This window comes from Gossypium hirsutum, chromosome A12 (assembly GCF_007990345.1).
Source record: "Gossypium hirsutum isolate 1008001.06 chromosome A12, Gossypium_hirsutum_v2.1, whole genome shotgun sequence".
Classification (NCBI taxonomy): Eukaryota; Viridiplantae; Streptophyta; class Magnoliopsida; order Malvales; family Malvaceae; genus Gossypium; species Gossypium hirsutum.
The window spans coordinates 92242044-92252885 of record NC_053435.1 but is presented as its reverse complement, the minus strand read 5'-3'; the positions used below and the strand labels follow the sequence as shown (position 1 = coordinate 92252885).

The following is a 10842-nucleotide window of genomic DNA, read 5'->3' as shown; positions in this document are numbered from 1 at the left end:
AAAAACAATTAAGCCCATACTTTTTTCACTCGGTTAGGTACTTGAACTTCAAAATGCATAAAAAAGACCCTCAAAAATTTTCAAAAAACCAATTAAGCCCCTACTCTTATTAAAAATTAGAAAAAAATATACTAAATAATAAGTTTTAGAAAAATTATTAAATTTTAATAAAAATATAAAAATTAGATTTTTTTATAAAAATCGTATAAAAATTGTAAAATTTTATAAAAAATCATAAAAAATAACAAACCCTATTTTTTTAATTAAAGTTATCACGTGTCGCAACACAACGTGACATGTGGCAAAAAATGATAAAAAAATTCAATAAAAGTTATAGAAATATTATAAAATGCTTCTTTTTGTATGATAATTTTTATAAAAAATATTTACGAAATTTATATTTCTTTACATTTGTATAATTTTCTTACGACTTTATAAAATTTTATAATTTTTTTTATATTTCTAATTTTTAATAGAAGCAGGGGCTTTATTGTTTTTTTTAAAGTTTGAGGGTCTTTTTGATGCATTTTGAAAATTCAAATACTAATTGAGTGTAAAAAAAAAGTAGAGGCTTAATTGCTTTTGTTAAAAAGGCTTGAGGGCCTCTTTTATGTATTTTGAAAGTTCAAGTACCCAAATGAGTGAAAAAAAAAGGACTTAATTACTTTTTTTGAAAAAAATTGAAGGCTTTTTGCACCATTAAGCCAGTAAAATTTTAAACGAATTAAAAGCATCTATAATCATATTATACTTAGAAAAATATATTGTTCTCTTCTTACCATTTGCTTCTTTAAAGTTGACCTCGAATAAGTGAATTGTTATATATTAGTACCTATATTTTAGAATAGACAATATAAGTCGTTTTTTAGTTTTTGACCAACACAATCTTTTTTACTATTCTCGAATCATGATTGGCTTAGAATGTGGGCACTGACTCAAAAACCAATTATCACAACGAAAATTTTATTTATACTTAGTGGGAATATCAATAACTCTCAAGGGCTAGAAATAAAAAACCAAAACTCTATCAAAAGTAGAATTTATTTAGAAAATAAATCTCATTGAATTTTGATTGAGTGTGGACACTTAGTATGGTGTATGGTGTTTTTCATCCTAGCCAATGATTTCTATGTATATAGAGAAATACAAGAGGCTTACTTAAATAAGGTGAAGCAAAATACTCTTTTAATAGAAAGTACACCTATACCTTATTGGTATAGGCTATGGGTGGCACCAACCTTAGTTTGTGGCACTCTTATTTTGGAAACTAGGGTTGCTGCTCATCATACTACTAAATAAGCTTATGGGTCTATCTTGTGCATTTGATAAAATTATATATGTTATTTGAGCTTTCAGCCAACTTATATAATTTAACCAACTGAAAAATTATTTTTATTTCCCAAAATATTATTTATTTAATTAAAATAAATTTAATAAATTTACTTAATTAAATTCTTTTCTTAACTCAATTTTAATTTCGTTAAAGTTATGACAACTTTACTGTATTAGAATCTATGAGTTAAAAACTTTAATTATCTAGCTCAATAAAACTGCGATGACTTATTAATTTAATTTCTACTTCAAACTTCAATTATTTAATTACAATTAATTAAATAACAATTTAAAGAAATTAATTTAATCTCTAAGGTATTTCTTACTCATAGCGAGAAAACTCATTTACTATAATGTAACACCCTTTACCCGTATCCAACACCGGAATAGGGTACGAGGCATTACTGGACTTTTACACAAGCAATCATACAAAACCGAGGCGTAAATTTTCATCCAATTTAAAACTTTTTATATACATTCATATCGTCCCTAAAACGTACCTACGAGGTCCAAGACATGCATTGGAAGTAGTTCGGGATGTAATAGCCTGATTTTAACTAAATCAGAACAATGATTTCAAAACCACAAATCCGAGGTTGTAAAATTATTTTAATATTATTTTTAGTGTTTACAGCATGTGAATATATATGTGTAAAAATTTTGTGATTTAATTTTACCGTATAATAACTCAATTTGAGAAAAAAGACTTAATCGCTAAAACGCAAAAGTAGCATGCTATAAGTTAAAAGTGCCAAATTGCTATGGTTTATTAAATGGGAGGTCCTTATGTTGTAATTAGACCATTAATAGCTTGAGTGGACCATTATGTACATGTATTAATTAGTTTTCATGTTATATAACTAAGGTTAAATGTGTAATTTAGTAAATTAACATATAATAAGTAAAAGCAAAAGTCAAAATCATGTTTAATTATCATCTTTGGCAACTGAAAATTAGAAAAGGAAGATAGGTTTGAAGCTTTTGAATTTCGGCACTTCTCTAGGTTGATTGAGGCACGGTTTTAGCTTGGTTTTTTGATGATTTTTATATCTTTGTGATCATTGCTTTGAGTACTAGCTAGCCCATGACTCAATTTTTGAAAGTGTTGATCATTTTTGAAAGTTTCCTTTGATGAATTCATGTGTTTTTGGATGTTTGATGATGAAATATGAAGGTTTGATGATAGATTTTAAAGTTTTGTTAAGTGATTTTTTGACAAAAATGTCAATTAGGGATTAAATTGAGAAAATGTGAAATGTTGTGCTTAAAAGTGTGAAATAAATGAAAATATGGGCTATCATGAAGCTATAGAGAATTCGACTAAGCATGGGCCATATTGAATTTTGTGAATTTTGTGTATTTATAAAATAGAGACTAAATTGAATAAATGTGAAACTTTAGGGGCTAAAGTGCAAAAATGCCCAAATATGTGTTTGTGGACTAAATTGATTGTGTTGATGAATAAAATAGTTAATTTTGAATGTATATAGATCAAGAACGAATAAATCGATTTAGATCGGGGGAAATCAAAAGTTATCGAATAGTCGACCTCGTCCGTTTATTTCGAATACGAGGTAAGTTCATATACAAATGAATGCATTTAAACTAAATTATATGTGTATACTTATCATTGAAATGTTATAAATGTTGAATGAACAATTACGAGTAAGAATCGACAGAGTTACGATATCCGAAAGTCCCGTATGAACCTTAGGAATAGTATAGGATACGATGTCATGACATTAGGTTATCGAGATGTGATTACATATAAGACCATGTCTGGGACATTGGCATCGTTAATCAATTTGGTGTAAGACCCTGTCCAGGAAAGTGGCATCGATATGTGATAATATGTAAGACCATATTTGGGATATGGCATTGTACGAGCTATATGTGATTTTCGAGTATCCTTAATGATTTCGATCGGTTCAACGGGCAAAGTCAAGTCGAGAAAGAATAGGTGAATGAGCTACGTGACTCAGGTACGTACGAAATTCATACGAGTATTGAAAAGGGAAAGTAACTGATGAACTCGATTAAGATATTGAATATATGTTCAATGAGAAAGGTTTGTGAATTTGAATGTGATTAACTATGTTTAGCATATTTGAATTGATATCCAAATGTTATGTGATGATTTATTTGTATATGGCTTACAAAGCTTTTAAAGCTTACTTTGTGTGTTATTTCGCTGTTTTATAGATTATCGAAGCTAGCTCGAACTCGGGGATTGTCGGGAAAATTTCATTACACTATTGATCATCTCGTTGGTACTTTTGAAGCTTTGTATATATGGTATATGGCATGCATAGGCTAGTGTCATTTTGGTATGTTTTGAGTCATGATATTAGTCATGAGATTTGGCTTGTAAATGGTGATGTGTATGGCCATTTGAGTTGGCTTGATTTATATGTTGACAAGTGATTTATGTGATGTTTATAAGTTACCATGTGTTTTGGCATGTTTGCCATAGTTGTTGGTATGGCTAAGTGGTTGCTTATTTGGTTAGTTATTAGTTGATATATTAATACTTGAGAAGTGGTATATTTTGGTATGATTTATAGATGATGAATTGGTATGTTTGAGAAGCATAATTTGGTTGATAGAAAGGTGAGAAAATTCATTTTAGAGATATGTAAGTTTTGATGATGTTGGTATATTGATTTGGTATGTTTTTGAATATGGAATTGAGTAGTTGAAATGGTTGTGGATAGATGGCATGATATGTGAATAATAACATGTTTTGGTTGCTAAAATATGTATTGAAATGGTACCATATGGGTTGTTTCGTGTGCATGAAAGAAGGGTGGCAAATTGACTTTACAAATGGCCTATTCTTGTCCACACGGGTAGAGACACGGACGTGTGTCTCAGCCATGTGCGACACACAGTCATGCTGCACGGCTGTGTGTTCCCTGGGGTACCCTATCGAATTAAGTCAGTATACCCTATAGGTTTGGCACGGCCTAGACACATGAGCGTGTCTATTGGTCGTGTGTGGCATACGGGCTGGCACATGGGCTTGTGGCCGGTCGTGTGGCCAAGTCAGTAACCTCCCTAGTTTTTCCACGGCCATGGCACAGGGGCATGTCCTCGGCCGTGTGGTACAAGTTAGTATGTATGCCCTATTTTCACACGACCTGTGACACGGGCGTGTTTGGTGGCCGTGTGAGGCACACGACCTGTTCACACGGGCGTGTGACCCCTAAATGCTTGAAAATTTTTTAAGTTTCTCAAAGTTTGTGAATGTTATCGGTTTAGTCCCCTTCTAAGCATGTTTTAAGGTATCATAGGACCTTATAAGCGATAATGTGATTGATATAAATGGATTTTGATTATGATTGCACAAATTTATGTGAATGAGGTGTGTTTTTGGTAATGCTCGTAACCCTATTCCGGCGTTGGATATGAGTTAGGGGTGTTACACGGGACTAAACTGAGAACTTTGGAAAATTTCACAACACTTAGAAAATTTTTCATATTTTAAGAGCCACACACCCGTGTGGCTTAGGACACGCCCGTGTGGTCACACACACCCGTGTTCCTAACCTGTGTAACTCTCTGTTTGTCACCCAAGATCAAATTGAAGACACACGACCAAGTCACACGCCCGTGTGCTAGGCCGTGTGGTTGATTTAATTTTCATAATTTTTCATAAAATAGGTGCAAACTTCACATGCCCGTGCCTGAGGCCGTGTCATCCACACTGCTGAGACACACACCCGTGTCTCTGCCCATGTGCTCAATTTTGAGCATTCTGTTTTGCAACAATTAAGGTGTAGGGGACACACGGCCGGAACACACACCTATGGGGCAAGCCGTATGTCACACACGGCCTAGACATACGCTCGTGTGTCTACTCGTGTAGACAAAAACAAGGCTATTTACCAAGCCATTTTATCACCCTTTTATGCACACACCTACACAACAAAACATAACACCAACCCACGCAATTACAATCAACCAATTCAGTCAAAATTAAGACATCCACACATCATTCACATGCTACCATTTACCACATACAAATATCACATACTTATTAACTTCAATCATGCAAACTTCCACATCTATGAAAACCTCATCATATGCATATATACTAAACTAATATTAGCCAACTTCATATGGCCATTTACAAAATGAATTATCAACCAATATAGGCCAACACATTAGGCCAATTCAATTATGACACATAACAAAATAACCAAGTCCCTATACATGCCATAACTCAAAATGTTAAATTCTTTGGTACCCAAAATAATAAGTTGATAGTGTGAGCGGATCTCCAACAACCTTCGATCCTTGAGCTAGCTTGGTGACACTATAAAACAAGGGAAAAGAAAAGGAGAGTAAGCTTTAAAGCTTAGTAAGTTCCCATGCAAATAATAGGCATCATAAACACACATTTAACATACAATTAACATAATGATAATTAGCATGAATATCAATAAACTCTTATAATCATAACTTACTCAATCATAATCTTACTAAGGGTTCATCACATAACAAGCTCATCACGTATGAGTTTTTCGTACATACCTAAGTCACTTCGAATTAGATTTACACACAATTCATCCTTTACATACTTATTAAATTACCCGTTGAACCACTTGGAATACTAAAGGATACTCGGGAGTCCCGTACACACGGTACCATACCAATGTCATATCCCATATATGGTCTTACATGTAATCTCATATCGATGCCAATAGCCCAGTTATGGTTTTACACGAAATCTCATATCGACGCCATATCCCAGATATAGTCTTACACGAAATCCCATACGATGCCATATCCCAGATATGGTCTTACACGTAGTCTTAGTAACCCTAATGTCATGACATTTGTATCCTATCTATTCCTAAGGTTCAACCGGGATTTCACTCTTGTCGAAACTTTGTCGAACACGCTCAATGGTCAATCATAATTCATGCAATAGTAAAGTATTTAAAATATAGTTAAAACAATGCATTATTTACATAAGAACTTACCTCGGTACAAAAATAGGAGAAATGAGACCTAATCGTCAAACATTTTATTTTTCCCCCAATCTAGGTCCGAACCTCGTTTCTTTTGATATATAATAGCAAATTTAACTCATTTATTATTCACATTACTCAATTCAGTTCAAAAATCATATTATGACAAAATTACATTTTTACCCTTAGACTGACATTTTTACACTTTGGTCCTAGGCTCGTAAATTGAAATAGATTCAATTTCTTCATTACTCAAGCCTAGCCGAATTGTAATGGTGCTCATAATAGCCCAAATTTTTCATTTAATCACACTTTTACTACCCATTTTGTGGCTTTTTACAAATAGGTCCTTTTTGACATTTTCAACAAAAATCACCTAGCAAAAGTTATTTATCTTACATCTAACATACATTTTCTACCATTAGACATAAAAATGCACAAATATTATTCATGTTTAAAATTTTTAGACTTCATTTTTCTTTCAAATTAGTCCTTGAAATAACTAGATTAGGTTACAAGGATCTCAAAAACATAAAAATCATTAAAAACGGGGTTAGAACGGACTTACAATCGAGCTTGGAAGATGAACAAACCCTAGATATGGTCCCCCTTGAGAATTTCAGCCATGGGAAGAAGATGGACAAAAATTAGCTTTTAATTTGATTTTTAATTCATTTATTAGCCAAATGACCAAAATGCCCCTAACTTAAAAATATGAAATTTCTCTTACCTCATGTCCATTTTTGTCCACTAACTTAACAAATGGTCTAATTACCATCTACGGACCTTCAATTTAAAATTTCATAATAACTAGACACCTCTAGCATGTGGAACTTAACTTTTTCACTTTTTACAATTTAGTTCTTTTTGCTAAATTGAGTGCTCAAACGTCAAAATCATTCCATAAAACTGTAGACCTTAAAAATGTAATAAAAACAAGTTTTACTACGTCAGATTCGTGGTCCAGAAACCACTATTTTGACTAGGCCCAAATTTGGGCTGTTACATGTGACCTATTTCTCTAATTTATTGTTTTCATTTATTCATCTCGTCAATTCAAATGCAAACCATCAAGGTTGTACCAAGCTAACAGAGGGACTATTGGACATATATAATTAGAGCTCAAATAATTTGAAATTAATTTTTGACTCTTTATCTATTAATTACAATATTATTTAACCATGAAGTTATTCCACTAAAGTAACATGATTAAGTTCTCCCTATTATATACTATTATGAAAGCTACTTTTCAAGTGTTCGTCTAATGACTTTGTCATATATGTGTTACCCTCATAGGATATTCTTAGTCTCTTTGAGTTAAATTTGTTCTCCCAATATGATCCTATTTTATCTATGGTAATCATTACGTCTTTCTTCATGAAAAAGTCAATTACTAATAAATAGTAATTAAATCATTTTTTCTTGACAAATGACCCATGACCACGTTACTTTTCCATCTATCATGTAATGTCATTGAGAGAATCATTTACCCTATATTGGACTATGAATTCCACTATCGTAAGTGAAACCATGCCATATAAAAGTTGTATACCCAACGTACCAGCTTTCAACTTTATTACCAATTGAACTCAAGTTTTCAATACATTAAAGTATATGAGTCATACACACATAATTCGTCACTTACTCAAGTTTGAGGTAACTCACACTATGAACGAATATAGGATTTATTTTATTTGGATTTTATCTGATGTGTTGTCACTCCAAACAATCACATCTATGTCTCTATCTTCTAGGAGTTATTTGCTTCGATACTCAAGACAAAGTGTAATGACCTGAAATTCATGGGCACCAGAAAAGTGAGTTATAGGGCCTCCGTCTTAGTGAAATAAGTTCGAAAATAATTATTAAAAATATTTATGAGCCTAGTGGTGTGTCTAATTAGGATCTAATTAAGTGAATTTAGCTTAATTTAGAGTAAGTAATAAAAAGGATTAAATTGAATAAAGGGTAAAAGTTTAATTATAAAGCAATAGAAAATAAAAAGGATTAAAATGGAAATTAAGCCATTGACTACAAATGAGGTGGCATATTGGTGAAATAAAATCAAAGATTTTATTTTTTAGGTTTTATATATTATAATGATTATTATTATAGTTTTATATTAAATTGTTATGATTATTTAATTGATAATATATTATAAATAAATTAAATAGAAGACAATTGTATGGTAATAAAATATACATGTGTAAGAATTGTATTGGTACATTTGTAATTTAAATATTTAATTACTTATAATTTAAGTATAAAGATATTTTATAATTATTAATTGTATTAATTAAATAATGAGATTTTTATTTAATAAGAAAATTAGATAATAACATTTGTAATAATATAAATATGTACACTTGTTATATAATTATCAATTTACTTAATATTAAAGTAAAAGATATTTTAATATATGATATTAATATTATATTATGTTAATAAAATAATAAAGTATAAAAGAATTAAAGAAATAAAGAAACAAAAGGGAATAGAAACAGAATTGAAAACGGGAAGCAGGGGAGAAAAAGAGAAAGAAAAAGGGAAAGAAAAATAAAAGAGAAAACTAAGGATTTGAAGCTTGGAGTTAATTTGGTAAGTCAATTAAGTCATTTTTAGTTAATTTTGATGGTTTAGGAGCTTTGAAAGAAGATTTTGATGAAATTAAGTTGATAGTTCAAGAGTTCATATGTTTCCAAGTAGGGTTCATGTTGGAAAAATTATGGAATTAGGGATTTAATTGAATGAATTCTAAGTTAGAATTGATTAAGGGATTAAATTGTAAACTAGGCTATAAGTTTTATGTTGTAGGGACTAAATTGAAGAAATTTCGAAATTAGGGAAATATGCTGGAAATTTTATAGTTAAATATAAGTTTAGACAAAATTTGAATAGAAAAAGAGAGTGAATTGGATTAAGAAAATAATTAAGTTTAGTTAGGATTAAATTGAGAATAAGGTAAGAGTTGTTTAGAAATTTAATTATTTATTATAATTAATGCTGTAAATAATAATGTAAATTACTATTATTTTCGTAGCCAACAAAGAACCTGAAGCATCAGCATCGAAAGGAAAGGAGAAAGTCATCGAGGACTAAAACGGGAGAATTACGGTGTGTATTACTATAATTCAAATTTTAATGATTATTGATTGCTGAAATTTTAATTGTTATGTATGGTAAATAAGACTTGAGGTAAGTATGTGAAATTGATATGAATATTGAGTGAAAATGAAAGTGATATAAATTGAATCAAATTGAATTGAATAAGTGAATTATGGAATATGTGATTATTTGAAAAGTGTATTGATTGAAAATAAATAAATTGTGACAAATGTATGGTGTTGATGGTATACACTTGTGTGAAAATTAATTTGTATATGAGTTAAGATAATAGATATTTGAATTGAATGAGTATTGAAAATTTTTGTGTAAATGAAATTGAAATTAAAAAAAAAGTAAAATAATACCCTATTAACTTGTCGGACTAGATTCGATACAAATGGCATGCCATTGGATTTGTGATGTGATGAAGAGATTGTAGTTCGGCCGAGAAGATGTTTCTGTTATTATATACTTCGGTTTATCCGAATAGGCATTTAATGCCTTATTGGTGTGTTTGGGAGGATATATTATACCGGTGAGTTATGGAGGATTTATAATATTCCGGGTGTGTTTGGGTTGGATATTCTGGTGTGTTTGGATGGAATCCGCGTATCTGTCATAGTCCGAGCTTTGTTAATAGGGTAAATAATTGAAATGAAATTTTGAAAATGAGATTATTTGTTTTAGCACTATTGAAAAGTACGAGAAAGAATGCATGAACTAAATTATGAATTGAGTTAGTATGAGAAAAATGAATTATGAATTTAAGATTTATGAAGTAAAATAATTATATATAAAAGTAGTTTAAATAATTATAAAATTTATGGTTGATGTTTGTAATTTATTAATGTTAAATAGTCTTGATTTATAGTAATACCACTGAGTATATCCATACTCAGCGTACGGTTGTTTCCGTGCACAGGTTAGTAGAAATCAAGTGTCCTGGCTCAGCATCCAGAATAATCCCGACTCCAACACAAACTTGGTGATGTATATTTTTCTTTTGGGTAAAGGTGGCATGTACATAGGTGTTGTTTAGTCACTTGAATATGTATATTGCTTTGAGTAGTGAAGGATGATTTATAAGATTTAGATGGTTACATGATATTTTGATACATGAACATTAAGTTGTTAAATGAATGAAGTTTATAATCAATTTTGAATGATGCTATGATAGTTATTAAGTTAAAATTATGTTAATGATATAAATATTAGTTATATGAATGTGAAATATTGGTGTTGGTTGTTTTGGTTTGAATTTGCAGGAGGTTTAGGTAAAAATAAGTAGAAATGCTGCCGAAATTTTTATAAAAAAAATTGGAATACTCGAATAAGTCCCGTTCTACTTTTAATACGTGTTTGAACTTCGAGAGTTCAAGATATGGACTTAATTATTATATTATACTATGAAAGTTATATTAATTATAAA

At 30.6% G+C, this 10842-nt stretch overlaps 1 long non-coding RNA gene across 1 annotated transcript; it reads left to right on the top strand.

Moving 5' to 3' along the window:
- Window positions 1–9345: 9345 nt before the first annotated feature.
- On the top strand, window positions 9346–10518 carry LOC121210994 (uncharacterized). Its single transcript, XR_005906324.1, has 2 exons — window positions 9346–9422; window positions 10336–10518. It is a non-coding gene; the product is annotated as an uncharacterized lncRNA (long non-coding RNA).
- Window positions 10519–10842: the final 324 nt, after the last annotated feature.